Raw genomic sequence first — 17,999 nt, 5'->3', positions numbered from 1 at the left:
TACTGAACATAATCTTCTAAAGCAAAGACGGATGGGGTAAATTAAATCTAAGAAATTTCAACAATCCCTTCCTTCAAAAAACATTAATTAAATGTTTATCTAATGACTTGGTAACAGTTTGAAACTGACCACAGGGAAATGCAGTAAACATTCTGTCTCACTTTGTGTAACTAAAAGTTTGCAATATTAAAAAATTTAAAAAGAAAAAAAACCTACATGTCAGACATTGGGCTGGGCACTGAATATCTAGCAATGAATAGAACATAGCTCCTATTCTTCTGAGAGCAGTAATCCTTCCCATTACCATGTTAATCTTCATATGTGTTAGCTGCTTTATTCTGTAAACATACCATAATTGCAAATTGAACCTGGAAGTCTCCTACTTTTTATACTTCCTTTTCTTCCTGGTCTTTGTTTTCTGGGATAAATCTAATCTAGAGGGTCCAGTCTCTAACAAGATGGATAATGGCTGGGGGTGGGAGGGGTGAGCAAGATAAGGAAAAGACCTTTATCCTGTGGATAAGAACATAGGTGGAGTTAGTTTCAGGGTGTTTCAGAGAATATTATCAGAATCTTAAGTGCCGTCTCCACCCTTTTAAACACTTAGGGTGAACCTTTCACTCAAAAAATCTTCCCTTGAATTCAGGTTGATACTCCTTTTTGAAGACTGTTAAAATGGGTCACAGAAAAAGAACTACTTTCCCAGGATTAGATAACAAAATGGAGTAAAATTTCATTCCCTCTGACTCTAGAATCTTATTCCATGAAGCTCAAACACAAAGAGCAGAGGACTGATGCTTACATCAAAATTATGTTTCAAATCAGATGGATTACCCTCTCCACAGAGCTCCCCAAGTAATACATTTACCTTTGGAATGCTGTCATCCTCAGTTCTGAAAGTCCACAGAATGTGTTCTGATTCAATTTTCTTTTAAAAGTTTCTCCCCACTAATTTCTCCCCATGTGGTTTTAGGGTCCTATTCATGTGTACAAATGTCCTCCTCTTAACCAGTTAGCCCTGAAAAATTTCAGAAAGCTTAGCCATACTTGATATGCACACCTTAGTCGCTCAGTCATATCCGACTCTTTATGACCCCAAGGACTGTGGCCCGCCAGGCCTCACTGTCCATGGAATACTCCAGGATACTAGGATACTGGAGTGAGCTGCCATTCACTTCTCTAGGAGATCTTCCCCACCCAGGGATCGAACCCAGGTCTCCTGCATTGTAGGTAGATGCTTTACCATCTGAACCATCAGGGAAACCCAAGAGTGGTCTGTTTCTGGAGCTAAACATAGTAAAAAGCAACAGACAGAGGTGAGATGGCTGGAAAGAAGCCCCAGTTCCCCTAATCTCACCCCTTCAGCATTGTGGGGGAGCTAAAGAGGCAATCAGCCTGACTCACAGACAGCACTACTGCTCCCAAGCCAAAGAGCATTAAGAAGTGAAGCACGGCTGGGCTCACCAGTTGGTGTGTGACAAGCATTATAGGATATATTTGTCCCAGGATGGGCTGACTTTTCTCTCAGCTCCTCACAGTCTAGCATCAGCCTCATCTCACTCACATTCTCATTGTTGAGAACTCTAGTCACTGACAAGATGGGGATAAAGGGCCAGACTAGAAGACACGCCTATAGCCCCAGGTAAAAGAGCTAGCTCAAGTTGCAGGATATCTAATTGCTTGAGAAGGGGAACCTGAGATTTTTCCCCAGTGGCTCTAAGCATTTCTGTAAGCACCACCTGTTTTCAGCAGCTCCCTGCACCAGCCAGAAAGATTTAGTGGAGCTGAGTGAATGGCCAGAGGAAAAAGCTCACATTATTCCTAAAACAAACCAGCTTCACTTTTCAGCCTCTGGGAGTACACCAAGTAAGAAAGAGAGCAACCAATCAAGTGTGGGTTGAAAGCATTACCTCATCAGGGTGAGCTCCCATTGGCTGAAATTACTATTGGCAAAGCTTTCACGGGAGTAAATTAACCCTTGTCGGAAACTCATACCCCACTGGGGACCCTTTTCCTTCCCTATTGCTTCTTATTTTTAAATTAAGAAAAGGGGTAGATGGGGAACAAACCTTTGCCTAACATGTTTCATAAGCATACATGTTTCATAAGCATTCAATGGTTATGAGAAGGTTTAGTTCTTTTCTCCCCCAAAATTATTATTCAGTGCCTTTTGGACACACAAAAAAGGGAGGGGGCCACCTGCAACAGATTGGTAAGAGAGCGTGGGAGAGGAGGCGGCAAAGAGAGTGAATTATCAGTCGTGTTCTGAACCTGAAAGGGAGCTGTCAGAGGGACAAAGAAAAAGAAAAATTGAAACACCTTGGAGCAGACTGACAAGACACTGACTTGTTTTGCAACTTATTTTTAAAGTTATCCTCATAGCTACAATTTTCATTTTTAATGAAAACTGCCAAAAGTTATCCTGGTTTTTTTGTTAAAGCAAATAAATAATAGTAGAGAAAGTTCTAGTTTGTGATTTAAATCCAGTAATAAATAAACCTCTCAGTAGACCTGTCTTCCCACTATCAAAATCCCATATTCAACAGAACCAAGAACAAAAGTTTGTTTTATGTGTGCTTCAGAAACTGTTTGCATTTAGTGGTTAAAGGGAAAGGAAGACACATCTAAGATTTGTTTCTATCACATAAAAGTTAGCTGTCACCTAAGAACTGATCTACAAAGAATGCCATGAAAACAAGTCTAATTTCAAATATTGAGAGTTGACTATTTGAGAAGGGAGTTCTGTTCCCATATTATTGCTGCGTGTGTGTGCTCAGTCATGTCCGACTCTGCGACCCCTACGGAGTGTAGCCCACCAGGCTTCTCTGCCCATGGGATTTCCTAGGTGAGAAAACTGGAGTGGGTTGCCATTTCCTCCTCCGGGGCATCTTCCCCACCCAGGGATCGAACTGTGGATGTTGCCTGCATTGCAGGCTGAGCCACCGGGGAAGCTCTTAGGCAGACTGTTTGGGAACATAATTAAATCTTTTATTTTAAATTGATTTAGACTTAAAACTGATGGACTGTAAGGGGCAGATTTGTTGTGGTTTGTAGGTGTTTTCCTGGGGGCTTTAAAACAGCTATTTTTTAGTGAAGTAGTCTGAACCAGTGACTAGTTTACCATACCTATGATGTAATTCACACTCAAGATTTCTTCTGCTTTGTAGCCAGTCCTACTTTGAGCCCAGACTAGACTGTAATCAGCAGGTTCCAAACATGTTGAAATCTGTGGCAAAGTCTCACACTGGAATTCTATACCAGCAATTTACCCATGTTTAAAATGGGACTAAAGACCAAAATCCTCTGGAGAGAATGGATTCTGATTTGGGGACAAATTATTCACGTATAGGCCATGACGAGGACACAAAAGGACTCTGAAAAAAATGGGTTATTCTCTTTGATAGTCATGTCTCAGGTGCCTTGTAAAACCTTTTATCTTTGACATCACTCATTCAGCTGACCTTTAATCAATGTCTTCTATGTGCTATTATTATAAAAATATTTCAACTTCTCTTAATTCAAGTTTGGCTCCCATCACTACTACATAAACTATAAAAGACAACTCAGTGTTCCTTTATGCAAGATTCCTTAATAATTTCTACTATCTATTGAGCACCTACTGTGTACCAAATACTTTTCCATACATCAGTTCAGTTCAGTTCAGTCACTCAGTTGTGTCCGACTCTTTGTGACCCCATGAATTGCAGCACGCCAGGCCTCCCTGTCCATCACCAACTCCTGGAGTTCACTCAGACTCATGTCCATGGAACTCCTGGAGTTCACTCAGACTCATGTCCATGGAGTCAGTGATGCCACCCAGCCATCTCATCCTCTGTCGCCCCCTTCTCCTCCTGCCCCCAATCCCTTCCAGCATCAGGGTCTTTTCCAATGAGTCAACTCTTCACATGAGGTGGCCAAAGTATTGGAGTTTCAGCTTTAGCATCATTCCTTCCAATGAACACCCAGGACTGATCTCCTTTAGGATGGACTGGTTGGATCTCCTTGCAGTCCAAGGGACTCTCAAGAGTCTTCTCCAACACCACAGTTCAAAAGCATCAATTCTTGGGAATAAAATAAATTGTCTGAAATTATTTTATGGAAGTAGGTACATAAATAAATTAATAAGTGTATGATTGATACCAAAATCTGCTCAAAAATAAGATGAAGAAAAGGAAAAAGGGTCAAACTGGCCATCACAACAAAGGCACACTCCTGTAAGTAAACTACTATAGAGGCATTACTATTTAATTAGCCTTGCTTTTCTCATTAAATTTGATATATACAAATTTTGATTCCTTAAAAATTATTTATTTGGGTGAATTTCTAAAGATAAGAATGTGGTTGTAAAAACTGTGTTTTTGAAGTAATATCAAGAGATACTATGAACTGCTTTAAGAATGTATGCTGCTGCTGCTGCTGCTGCTAAGTCACTTCAGTCGTGTCCGACTCTGTGCGACCCCATAGACGGCAGCCCACCAGGCTCCCCCGTCCCTGGGATTCTCCAGGCAAGAACACTGGAGTGGGTTGCCATGTCCTTCTCCAATGCATGAAAGTGAAAAGTGAAAGTGAAGTCGCTCAGTTGTGTCTGACTCTAGCGACCCCATGGACTGCAGCCTACCAGGCTCCTCCATCCATGGGCTTTTCCAGTCAAAAGTACTGGAGTGGGGTGCCATTGCCTTCTCCGTAAGAATGTATACTTATGTTATTATATACGAACATTATATTGCTTTTTATGAATGTATATCATTCACTGAGAATGATGTTCAGAGGTCCCCAAACTTTCTCTTTTCCCAGAGCCCACAGTGTCTCAGGAAGCTTTCCACTGTTCCCTTAGGCCAAAAGAAGTACCTAATAGCTCCATTTACTAAACAATTCAATCAAAAGAAGCAGAGGCATTTATATGCTAAGAATTAAGAAGTTGTTTGAAAAAATGATACGTGAAAATTGAAAGGAAACTGTTGTCTATATTTCCTTCTTAAATAACCACACCTAGTTATTAATGAGATGTGTGCACCTATTTCACACTGTTCAACTTCTTAGTCAGATTGGACACCACCACTCTTACTTAGTGTTCCATGCTGATTTTTACATGGCACTTGATTTTTATCACACTGAAAACCCAGCTTTGTGAGGGTACAACATAAGACATCACAGAATGTAGCCAACCTAATTTTTAAGCTCTTTTTTCTGGTATCCAACATGTATCACTGTGTTTCCCTTAGTTTTTAAATATCCAGTGGTGGTACCCATGTAAGTTCACTGCATTGCCTTAGGATGCTTCAACATACAGTTTGGGAACCATGGACATACACCATTTCATTTCATCTTCACATCTCTGCATTGCAGGTACTATTCCAATTTTATAGATCTGGGAGTTGAGGCTGATTTACAAAGTTCACATAAGTAGGAGGTGGTGGTGCTGGGATCTAAACCTAGGTCTGCCTGACTCAAAACTCACATGCTCTTCCTCTTAGCTATGCTACCTCTCTCCTCTTTCACTACCTTTGAAGGATATTACAATCACAGACTATCAGAGCTGGAAGGAATCTCAGGGGTGACCTAGCCCCAGAACTCTGGCTTTACAGATGACGAAGACGCACACTGCTTGAGCTGGAGCCCAGGCCCCCAGACTCCTGATGGAGAGCTCTCTCTATCCCATCAGCCTGATTCCCTAATAGATGAGTGTAAGAGGAGGCGACAGTGAGTCCAAGACACATCTGCCCCATAATAAGTTTGCATGTTGGGGTTCACATTTGGTCAGAGGCAAAGGACGTGCCCACCAAAGGTCAGAGGCTGTTGTTGGGAAAACAGGAGGTAACTCTTCCCATCCTCCTATCCATTTGACAGCTGTAGAAGAAGCAGGGGAAATAGAAAATATCTTAATTTTGTCTCTGCTAGTGATACATTTTCAGAACAGGAAGCCCTGGATCCAATTTCTTTGTTAGTGCAAACATAAAACTATTTCCTGGCCAAGTGTTAATCATCCCCTCTTTTGCATGCTGTTTTGGAATACGTCTCACACCCTTATAGAAACCAAAAACTGAAAGTACTTGTTCAGGAATGGATAGCAGGATCATGATGATAATGATGATATTCAGCTAACACTTACTGGACTTGTACTATGTGCTCGAGGCCAGGAACACAGCTGCAACAGGAACTGTATTGAGGGCTACCCTTATTATTTATATTCTTCTAATATTTTAAAATAATTTATTGTAAAATGTATACATAGAAAATGGCATAAAACACACACATATATATGTATATATATATTGTTATACCACCACTAATAAAGCAAATATCACCATCACTCAGATCAAAAAACAAAACATCACCACCTTGGAAGCTCTTCCTCCCCTCACTTTCCTTTCTAGAGGTGAACTCTATCTTGACTTTTATAATCATCATTTCTTTATTTTTCTTTACAGATTTACCAACTGTTGACACTCATAAGTAAAATGTGGTTTTGACTACTAACAGTTTCCCTCCAGGGCCCAGCCTCCCACTCCAGGCTCTCCTGTTGTCTCTAGGCTGAGGCTCAACACTTCTACTCAGACTTCCCTTCAAGTCTTCTTGGAAGATCCTCTTCTTCCTGAATCCCTTATTCAATTCCGTCTTAAGGAACAGTGCATGGGAAGTCAAAAGTCAAAACTGCATGTCTGAAATGTCTTTATTGTACCCTCAAATTTGATAGTTTGGCTCAGAATTGAATTCTAGTTTAGAAACTGATTTCTATGCAGTGTCTGAAGGCATTTCTCTATTGCCTCTTCTAATGTGCTCTTAAGACTTCTGATGTCATTCTTATTCTTGTTCCTTTGTGGATGCCCTGTGTTTCCCATCTAGAAGCTTTCAGGATCTTTTCTTTATGCCTGGTTCTGGAGTTTGGAAGTGATGGAAGCTGGGTAGCACTAACCAGATACCCCTTCAGGAATACAGTTATTGCCCCAATTTCTGGGAATGCTGCCATGATCCTCAGCTTTAAGCCCTCTTTGGAGAATCCCTTGGCTGAAGAAAATGTCCAGGACCAGACTGTATCAAATAACTGACAACACAGTCAGGGGAAGGGTGATGGTCCAGCTTTCTCACCTCAACTGGAGACAATTCTGCAGACCCATCCCAGCTGTAGAGCTCCCTGTGAGAGGTCAGCTAGGGTCTTCACTGGGCCTGAACCACAGCCCAACTGCTTCCTCTGCCCTCTCCTTCCCCTTCCTTCCACAGACAATAATCCGAAGAGCACTCTCCTAAGTGTCCTGCCCTTCATCAGAGAGTTTCCTCCCAGAGGACCCACCGTGCAACTACAACAAGCCTTGCTGTGGGTCTTGTTTGCATTCATCGTGTTGAACAATCAGTAGGCCCCGTATTCTTGCTAACATTTACGTCCACTGTATGTTGACATAGCCATTTTAGAGACGCACAGACTACAGATGTGAAATAACTTACACAACAAGGTCACAAGTAGCACAACAGGTAGTAAGGAGCACAAATGGGATTTGAAACCAGGATTAGTACAAAACCAGTGTCATGCTTGCTTCTGGCTTCCTGTGGGAGTTTCAGCTACACATGTGAGTCCCAAGCTTGTTGAGGAAGGAAAGAGGAGCAGGCAGGAGCCAAGAACACAGCATGGACATAGTTACCCTTATCCTTTCCGTGCAAGGCACTTTGTTCTCATGGGATAAACTGATTCTGCCTGCTGCAACAGATCTTGTGCCTTCAGGTACCATGGCATCCTTTCAGATAAAAGCTGAGTGTCTCTATGTAAGACATTCTGATAACTACTGAGACAGGAGCACCTGGTAAAAAAAAAGATGAAGAGGGAAAACAGAGGTTCCATCTAGTGTGTTTCTCTTATGACAAGTATTTGGTGTTTAATTTTATTGCCAGCAAAGCTCATGTGACATTGAAAAGATTCATTCTCTCTGGGCCTCAGTTTTCCTTTGTAAAAATCAAAGGTTTAAAATAGATAAATCCCATGGACTTTAAAAAACCTCATGAATAGCCACAAGTTGAATACCTATTACCAAGACACATACTTTCATTCAACAAATTATTATTGAATGCTTGTTACAAGCCAAGCATACGTCTAGGCACATATAGAACACATAGTTCTGGGGATATATAAGTGAACAAAACAAATGAAAATCTCTGAATTGAAGGATCTGGCATTGCACTGGGACACTTACTTAGTGCTTACCTTGTGCCAAGAAGAGGTCTGAGCACTTGTAGATATATCAACTCATTTAATCCTCATGACAGCTCTATGAGGTAGGTACTATTAACATCATTCCCATTTTACAGCTGAAGATAGAGGTGTAGAAACACCAAATTGTACTTGATATAAACCTGTGATACAAACCCAGGCATTCTGGTTTCAAGGTCTAGGCTCTTATGTTGTGCCACCACTGACTCTGGGAAAGTCCAAGGTAACTATTTTCAAATTTATTGGTTTCAAAATTCTTGCCAAAAGATGATGACCTTGTAAAGTTAACATAAAACACTACTTTCAGAACAGTATGTACTGAGAAGATTTACAACACAGAGAAACATTTTCTGTTTTATATTAATAGAAATCAAAAGACAGAAATCATTCTTTTAGTAGCCAAGTTAAATTCTAAATAGAAATGATAACCACATTTCATTCCAGCACGATTGTATAGGGTATAATTTCATTGAATATAGTACCAGTTGGGAGCGTTAAGAAATTTCTTTTTCTTACTAAGTTTCTTATTTTGGGTTTATATATAGTTTACATTCCTTGAGAAAATCTGACAACTGGAATAATCACCTTCAGTTTATTTTGTAGGGGACAACTAACAATTATAATATGGATCTCCCTACTGAACATCATAGCTTAGCCAAGCCTACCCAAACGCACTCAGTACACTTAACATGAGCCTAGAGTTGGGCAAAATTATCCAACATAAAGCCTATTTTATAAAGTGTTGAATATTTCTTGTAGTGTATTGACGACCATACTGAAAGTGAACAGATGTATGGGTATAGAATGGTTGTAAGTTGTTTACCCTTGAGATCATGTGACTGACTCAGGGCTATGGCTCGCTGCCGCCGCCCAGCATCATAAGAAGTATTAATCAGTAGCCTGGGGAAAGAGCAAAATTCAAAATTCAAAGTACAGTTTCCACTGAATGCATATTGCTTTCACATCATTGTAAAGTCGAAAAATCTTAAGTTGAACCAGCTGGGGATGTACTTTGTATGTTGATATTAACTTATGTCACTAACAGAAGGATCTGTAGTCTGTATAGGAATTTGCTGTACCTGGAGCCTTCAGGTGCCCCCTCTGTGGTGAGAATGTTTCTGCCCAAACTCAAGGCAGGTTCCAAGAGAAAGTCTGGATGACAAGGCAGCTTGGGCAAATTTTCAGATTCCTCCATCAGGATTGGAGGGGCTCTTTGATATCGTTTTGCCCAGGTACCTTACTTTACCACTTGAGGAGGAAACTGAGGCTCAGAGGGGAATGAAGTTAATGGCAGATACAAAGCTAAAGCCGAGGTCTCCTGACGGGATGATCAACTGTCCCAAATTTCCCAAAATGTGGGACTTCTGGTGTTAACATAGGACAAGCTGAGGGAGAAGCAGGGTGAGTTGGTCACTCTGACTCTTAGTTCTGGCTATCCACTGCTTCTTAAAATATTTTCACGATGCTGCATCATTCCCTCCTGGCCCCAACCTCAGGAAAAACCTTCGTCTGTTTCCATTGACTTCCCTTTCAAGTTTCACACAGAATTGTTAAGACTGAGTCCTCCTACTATTGCCCATTCCTCTTCACGCCCTCTCTCTTGTTTTCTCTGGGAAAGCAGAGTTTGCAGGGCAAGTAGGATGATGGTCATTTAGGAACTAAGAGAGACTGATTTCATCTCTAGAAATCCAAGAAAACCTGAATGGTCCAAATGATGTCCAGCGAGTGAAATAGTGTCCCTCACAGCCCATGGAAGGTAAGAACTGGCCTCTGTATAGGTAGACAGTTCCTGCAAAGGTGGGATTTCACAGCCAGTGATGGCTCCCCCACTTTCTCCTCCACCCACTTAGTCTATCTATCTTTCGAGTCCTATTTCTGCCACAAGCCTTCCCGAGTACTGCAGCTCACCATGGCTCCTCCCTGTGACACAGCTACGACATTCATCGTTCATCTGGCATTCCACCCCTCAACTTAAATTGTCCTGGGACTCCATACTGCCCTGGTAGCCCAACCTTACTCCCTATTCATTTTCTTGCTTCCTTTGCTGGTGTCACTTCGCCGAGAGCTGGTCCTTGGCCTTCTGCTCTTTTGACTCAGTTCCTTCCATCTCTGAGATGCCTCACACAGTCTCACAGCTTCAGCTATGTCCTCCCCACAAATGACTCCCAAATCAAGACCTTCAAAACTTTGTACTCTCTCCCCAGCTGCTAACCAAATTTCCAACTACCAAAGAGACATTTCCATGGGGCTCTGCTGCCATCACCTTTCTCACCAAGTGAAGCCCTGACTTCCCAGGTTGACACCGTCAGCCTCTCCCCAGTCACAAAGGGTGGGGATCAAGGATGAGGGACAAGGGTAAGCACTATCAACAACAATAAAAAATTAATAGGCAATCTAAGAAAGAAATGGAAAATTTTATTTGAGTCAAATTGAGGATTATAACCTGGGAGAGAGTTTCTCAGAGAGTTCTGAGGACCGTTTCAAAGAATAAGGGATGCAGTTAGTACATACGGGACAGGCAAAAGTCACCTCTAAGCAAGCACACAAGTCTGGTGGAAGATTGCTGCTAGGTAACAGGAACAGATATCTTAGTGGTTTTAGTACTTTTCTAAGTATGGGAAGAACCAAGAATCCAGGTTCATAAAAAATGTATCCTGAAAATATCTAACCATCTAAAGCCTGTTACGTCACTTTACCCAGAGCACAGAATGCCTCATCCTAATCTTCACCCTGAATCCCTTTTAGGGTTTTAATGCACGTAAGTGACTATTCAGTTCAGTTCAGTTCAGTCATTCATTCGTGTCCGACTCTTTGTGACCCCATGGACTGCAGCATGCCAGGCCTCCCTGTCTATCACCAACTCCCAGAGCCTACTCAAACTCATGTCCATCATGGCATTGCTGATGCCATCCAACCATTTCATCCTCTGTCATCCCCTTCTCCTCCCACCTTCAATCTTCCCCAGCATCAGGGTCTTTTCCATTGAATCAGCTCTTTGAATCAGGTGGCCAAAGTAGTGGAGCTTCAGCATTAGCATCAGTTCTTACAATGAACATTTCCTTTAGGATGGACTGGTTGGATCTCCTTGCAATCCAAGGGACTCTCAAGAGTCTTCTCCAGCACCACAGTTCAAAAGCATCAGTTCTTCGGCGCTCAGCTTTCTTTACAGTCCAACTCTCACATTCATGCATAACTACTGGAAAAACCATAGCTTTGACTATGTTGGCAAACTAATGTCTCGGCTTTTTAATATGCTGTCTAGGTTGGTCAAACTAACTTTTCTTCCAAGGAGTAAGGGTCTTTTAATTTCATGGTTGCAGTCACCATCTGCAGTGATTTTGGAGCCCCCCAAAATAAAGTCTGCCACTCTTTCCATTGTTTCCCCATTTGCCATGAAGTGATGGGACCATATGCCATGATCTTAGTTTTCTGAATGTTGAGCTTTAAGCCAACTTTTTCACTCTCCTCTTTCACTTTCATCAAGAGGCTCTTTAGTTCTTCACTTTCTGCCATAAGGGTGGTATCATCTGCATATCTGAGGTTAGCGATATTTCTCCCAGCAATCTTGATTCCAGCTTGTACTTCATCCAGCCCAGCATTTCTCATGATGTACTCTGCATAGAAGTTAAATAAGCAGGGTGACAATATACAGTCTTGACGTACCCCTTTCCCTATTTGGAACCAGTCTGTTTTTCCATGTCCAGTTCTAACTGTTGCTTCCTGACGAGCATACAGATTTCTCAATAGGCAGGTCAGGTGGTCTGGTATTCCCATTTCTTGAAAAATTTTCCACAGTTTGTGGTGATCCACACAGTCAAAGGCTTTGGCATAGTCAATAAAGCAGAAGTAAATGTCTTTCTGGAACTCTCTTGCTTTTTCAATAATCCAACAGATTTTGGCAATTTGATCTCTGGTTCCTCTGCCTTTTCTAAAACCAGCTTGAACATCTGGAAGTTCACGCTTCACATACTGTTGAAGCCTGGCTTGGAGAATTTTGAGCATTACTTTACTAGAGTGTGAGATGAGTACAATTGTGTGGTAGTTTGAGAATACTTTGGCATTGCCTTTCTTTGGGATTGGAATGAAAACTGACCTTTTCCAGTCCTGTGGCCACAGCACTTTCACAGCATCATCTTTTAGGATTTGAAATAGCTCAACTGGAATTCCATAACCTCCACTAGCTTTGTTTGTAGTGATACTTCCTAAGGCCCGCTTGACCTCGCATTCTAGGATGTCTGGCTCTAGGTGAGTGATCATACCATCGTGATCATCTGGGTCGTGAAGATCTTTTTTGTACAGTTCTTCTGTGTATTCTTGCCACTTCTTCTTAATATCTTCTGCTTCTGTTAGGTCCATACCATTTCTGTCCTTTATTGAGCCCATCTTTGCATGAAATGTTCCCTTGGTATCTCTAATTTTCTTGAAGAGACCTCTCATCTTTCCCATTCTATTGTTTTCCTCTATTTCTTTGCACTGATCACTTAGGAAGGCTTTCTTATCTCTCCTTGTTATTATTGGAACTCTGCATTCAAATGGGTATATCTTTCCTTTGCTTTTTGCTTCTCTTCTTTTCACAGCTGTTTGTAAGGCCTCCTCAGACAGCCATTTTGCCTTTTTGCATTTTTTTTTCTTGGTGATGGTCTTGATCCCTGTCTCCTGTACACTGTCACGAACCTCCATCCATAGTTCATCAAGCACTCTATCAGATCTAATCCCTTGAATCTATTTCTCACTTCCACTGTATAATCATAAGGGATTTGATTTAGGTCATACCTGAATGGTCTAGTGGTTTTCCCTGCTGCTACTGCTAAGTCACTTCAGTCATGTCCGACTCTGTGTGACCCCATAGACGTCAGCCCACCAGGCTCTCCTGCCCCTGGGATTCTCCAGGCAAGAACACTGGAGTGGGTTGCCATTTCCTTCTCCAATGCATGAAAGTGAAAAAGTGAAAGTGAAGTCGCTCAGTCGTGTCCGACTCTTAGCGACCCCATGGACTGCAGCCCACCAGGCTCCTCCATCCATGGGATTTTCCAGGCAACAGTGCCAGAGTGGGGTGCCATTGCCTTCTCCAGTGGTTTTCCCTACTTTCTTCAATTTAAGTCTGAATTTGACAATAAGGAGTTCATGATCTGAGCCACAGTCAGCTCCCAGTCTTGTTTTTGCTGACTGTATAGAGCTTCTCCATCTTTGGCTGCAAAGAATATAATCAATCTGATTTCGGTGTTGACCATCTGGTGATGTCCATGTGTAGAGTCTTCTCTTGTGTTGTTGGAAGAGGGTGTTTGCTATGACCAGTGTATTCTCTTGGCAAAACTCTATTAGCCTTTGCCCTGCTTCGTTCCATACTCCAAGGCCAGATTTGCCTGTTACTCCAGGTATCTCTTGACTTCCTACTTTTGCATTCCAGTCCCCTATAATGAAAACGACACCTTTTTGGGGTGTTAGTTCTAGAAGGTCTTGTAGGTCTTCATAGAACCGTTCAACATTAGCGTCTTCAGCATTACTGATCAGGGCATAGACTTGGATTACCATGATATTGAATGTTTTGCCTTGGAAATGAACAGAGATCATTCTGTCATTTTTGAGATTGCATCCAAGTACTGCATTTCAGACTCTTTAGTTGACTATGATGACTACTCCATTTCTTCTAAGGGATTCTTGCCCACCCTTAGTGGGCAAGAAAAATTAATTTCACCCAAGAAAAGTTAAATTCACCCATTCCAGTCCATTTTAGTTCGCTGATTCCTAAAATGTCTATATTCACTCTTGCCATCTCCTGTTTGACCATTGACCACTTCCAATTTGTCTTGATTCATGGACCTAACAGTCCAGGTTCCTATGCACTATTGCTCTTTACAGCATCAGACTTTGCTTCTATCCCCAGTCACATCCACAATTTGGTATTGTTTTTGCTTTGGCTCCATCTCTTCATTCCTTCTGGAGTTATTTCTCCACTGATCTCCAGTGGAGATGGATGAAGCACAAGCCAGAATCAAGATTGCTGGGAGAAATATCAATAACCTCAGATATGCAGATGACACCACCCTTATGGAAGAAAGCAAAGAACTAAAGAGCCTCTTGATGAAAGTGAAAGAGGAGAGTGAAAAAGTTGGCTTAAAGCTCAACATTCAGAAAACAAAGATCACGGCATCCCGTCCCATCACTTCATGGCAAATAGATGGAGAAACAGTGGCAAACTTTATTTTGGGGGGCTCCAAAATCACTACAGATGGTGACTGCAGCCATGAAATTAAAAGACGCTTACTTCTTGGAAGAAAAGTTATGATCAACCTAAACAGCATATTAAAAAGCAGAGACATTACTTTGCCAACAAAGGTCTGTCTAGTCAAGGCTATAGTTTTTCCAGTAGTCATGTATGGACGTGAGAGTTGGACTATAAAGAAAGCTGAGCACTGAAGAATTGATGCTTTTGAACTGTGATGTTCAAAGAGAAGACTCTTGAGAGTCCCTTGAACTACAAAGAGATCCAACTAGTCCATCCTAAAGGAAATGAGTCCTGAATGTTCATTGTAAAGACTGATGTTGAAGCTGAAACTCCAACAGTTTGGCCACCTGATGCTAAGAGCTGACTCATTTGAAAAGACCCTGATGCTGGGAAAGATGGAAGGCAGGAGGAGAAGGGGATGACAGAGGATGAGATTGTTGGATGGCATCACCAACTCAATGGACATGAGTCTGAGTAAACTCTAGGAGTTGGTGATGGACAGGGAGGCCTGGCGTGCTGCAGTCCATGGGGTCACAAAGAGTCAGACACAACTGAGCAATTGAACTGAACTGATCTCCAGTAGCATATTGGGCACCTACCGACCTGGGGAGTTCATCTTTCAGTCTCTTATCTTTTTGCCTCTTCATACTGTTCATGGGGTTCTCGAGGCAAGAATACTGAAGTGGTTTGCCACTCCTGTCTCCAGTGGACCACATTTTGTCAGAACTCTCCACAATGACCTGTCCGTCTTGGGTGGCCCTACATGGCATGGCTCATAGTCTCATTGAATTAGACAAGGCTGTGGTCCATGTGGTCAGGTTGGTTAGTTTTCTGTGATTGTGGTTTTCAGTCTGTCTGCCCTCTGATGGAGAAGGATAAGAGGCTTATGGAAGCTTCCTGATGAGAGAGACTGAGAGGAAAACTGGGTCTTGTTCTGATGGGCAGGACTGTGCTCAGTAAATCTTTAATCCAAAGATCTTTTGATGGGTGGAGCTGTGTTCCCTCCCTGCTATTTATCTGGGGCCAAACTATGGTGGAGATAATGAAGATAATGGCGGCCTCCTTCAAAAGATCCCAGGCATGCACTGCTACACTCAGTGCCCCTAATCCTGCAGCAGGCCACCACCAACCCTTGCCTCCACTGGAGACTCCTGGACACTCACGGGCAAGTCTGGGTCAGTCTCTTGTGGGTTATTTTTAGGACAATAATAATACTGTTTGCTACCATAATGATGGATGCATGTCCTTATATATTTGTTTGAACCCATAGAATGAACAACATCAAGAGTGAACCCTAATGTAAACTATGGACTTTGAATGATTACAAAGGGTCAGTGTAAGTAGAAATGTATCATTGTGGTAAGCAATACTGATAACAGGAGAAGTTACATGTGTATGGGGACAGGGGATATATGGGAAATCTCTGTACTTTTCTCTCAATTTTTTTGTACATCTAAAACTGCCCTAAGAAAATTAAGTCTTTAAAAAGTATTACATATGTGTATACGTAAATGCACACAGAAATAAGATCAGTGGTTGCCAGGGACTATGATGGGGGAGGGGTTGATTATAAAGAGCACAGAAGAATTTGGAGTAATGGAAATGTTCTGTGTGTTGATTGTGATGGTTACTACATAACCGTGTATATTTGTCAGAACTTTTTATATAGCAATACTTAAAAAGGATAAAGTTTACTGTGTGTAAGTTATGCCTTACTAAACTTGACTTTTAAACATTCCTAAGAATGTGTATCTTTTAAAATTCATTGAACAAATATCTACTGAATGTCAACTATGTTCCCAGCACTACTGTAGGCCCTGAGGATACAACCATGACTAAACTAGACAAAATTCTGTTTTCATGATGTTTATATTCTGTTAGAGGAAACAGACAATAAAGATTAGCATGTAAAATATCTAGCCTATTAGTGTTGAGATTTGCTAGCAGGGTAGATGTTGGGTGTGAGGAAAAAGAGTCTAGACTTGCCCTTAACTACTGAAGGATAGAGTTGCCATTTACCGAGATGGGAAGACTTGTTAGAGGATCAGATTGAGAGTGAGGAGGAAGAGAACAGGAAGCTCTGTTTTGGACATGTCACATTTGAAATGCCTGCTCGATAGCCAATAAGGCCTTCCTGGAGGATGTCCAGTAGGCAGTTGGATATACAAGTTTAAAGGGACTTCCCTGGTGGTCCAGTTGTTAAGAATCTATTTTCCAATTTGGGGGTTCAATCCCTGGTCAGGGAACTAACATCCCACATGACTCGAGGCAACTAACCCATGCACCACAACCACTGAGCCCGCATACCTCAGCTAGAGAGCCCACATGCCACAAACTGCATGCTCTCTGGAGCCCACAGAGAGAGCCACAACTAGAGAGAAGCCCTCACACGGCAGTGCTGCAACAAAGACCTGACACAGACAAAAATAAAGAAACAAAATTTTTTTTTAAGTTTGGAGCTAAAAAAAAAAGTTTAGAGCTTAGATGAGGTCTGTTATAAACATATAACTTAGGTGAGGTATAAAGATTTAACTCTGGAGTCTGGCAGGACATGCAGCAATCTCCCTCTCAGGAGGTCTGCCCTAAGAATAGGGCTAACTCTTGAAGGCAAAAGGGGATAATTTAAGAAAAAAAAAAAAAGATATAATTTTGGGATGATCACCATGTGGGAGTAAATACAGATTAAAAATAGAGAATGTCTGAGGAAGGAGCCTCAAGACTTTCCAACATTAGTAGGTCAGAGAAATGATGAGTAACAAGCAGATGGAAACAGAGCGACCAGGGGTAAAAGGAAAACCAATCATCTCTGAAGTCCTGGAAGCTGCAAGAAAAAGAAGTTACAAGTTGAAGAGTGAATCATCTACATCATCTACATCAATCTGGATTTGACAATATGGAGATCACTGGTAATCTAAAGCAGTTTCAATGGAAGGGTGAAGGTGAAAGAAAAAGTTAAGAGAAGTTTGTAAACATTCAGATATAAGCATTGTTCACTATAATGTTAATACCAAAATATTTTATCTACTCCATTTTTCAATACTTTCAAGTATTTAAGAATGGTCCTTTCGTTACTTGCCTTGATTTGTCCTTGGTTCTACTTCCCGAGTTGGGCAGGAGGACATGAGGTCACCTGCTGGAAGATGGTCTCTGCTAAGCAACTGCAGGAATCGATCTTACTCAGTCCACCCCAGATGCAGAAAGTTTATCAGGCCACAAAGATATATTTATAGACTGAAAGAGTCCAGGGGTACTAAACACGAGAAACTAAAAAGTGCTAAACCAAAGCCACATCATTGGGAAATTTCACTGTGCTGTGGCTAAACAAAGCATTTCTAAAAGCTTCTAAAGGGGTAGGGGAGGGGAGAAGAACAGGTAAGCTACAAAAGACTAGCATCCAAGACAAGATTTCTCAACAGCAACACTGAAAACTAGAAGACATTGGAACAATTACCTCAACATTCTATAGGAAAATATTTCCAATCTATAATTCTAAACTCTACCAAAATAGTAGTTTAAGATTTTAAATATCAGTCAAATGAGAGTAGATTTTTCAGGTATGTGAGTTCTCAAAAAATG

At 41.6% G+C, this 17,999-nt stretch overlaps 1 non-coding gene across 1 annotated transcript; it reads left to right on the top strand.

Annotated features, from left to right (window-relative positions):
* The first annotated feature begins 16,910 nt into the window (after positions 1 to 16,910).
* Positions 16,911 to 17,045, top strand: LOC112587175. Its single transcript, XR_003111702.1, has one exon. It is a non-coding gene; the product is annotated as a small Cajal body-specific RNA 11 (non-coding RNA).
* The last annotated feature ends 954 nt before the right edge of the window (positions 17,046 to 17,999 follow it).

Source organism: Bubalus bubalis, chromosome 9 (genome assembly GCF_019923935.1).
Source record: "Bubalus bubalis isolate 160015118507 breed Murrah chromosome 9, NDDB_SH_1, whole genome shotgun sequence".
Classification (NCBI taxonomy): domain Eukaryota; kingdom Metazoa; phylum Chordata; class Mammalia; order Artiodactyla; family Bovidae; genus Bubalus; species Bubalus bubalis.
This window is presented reverse-complemented; position numbering and strand designations above follow the sequence as displayed.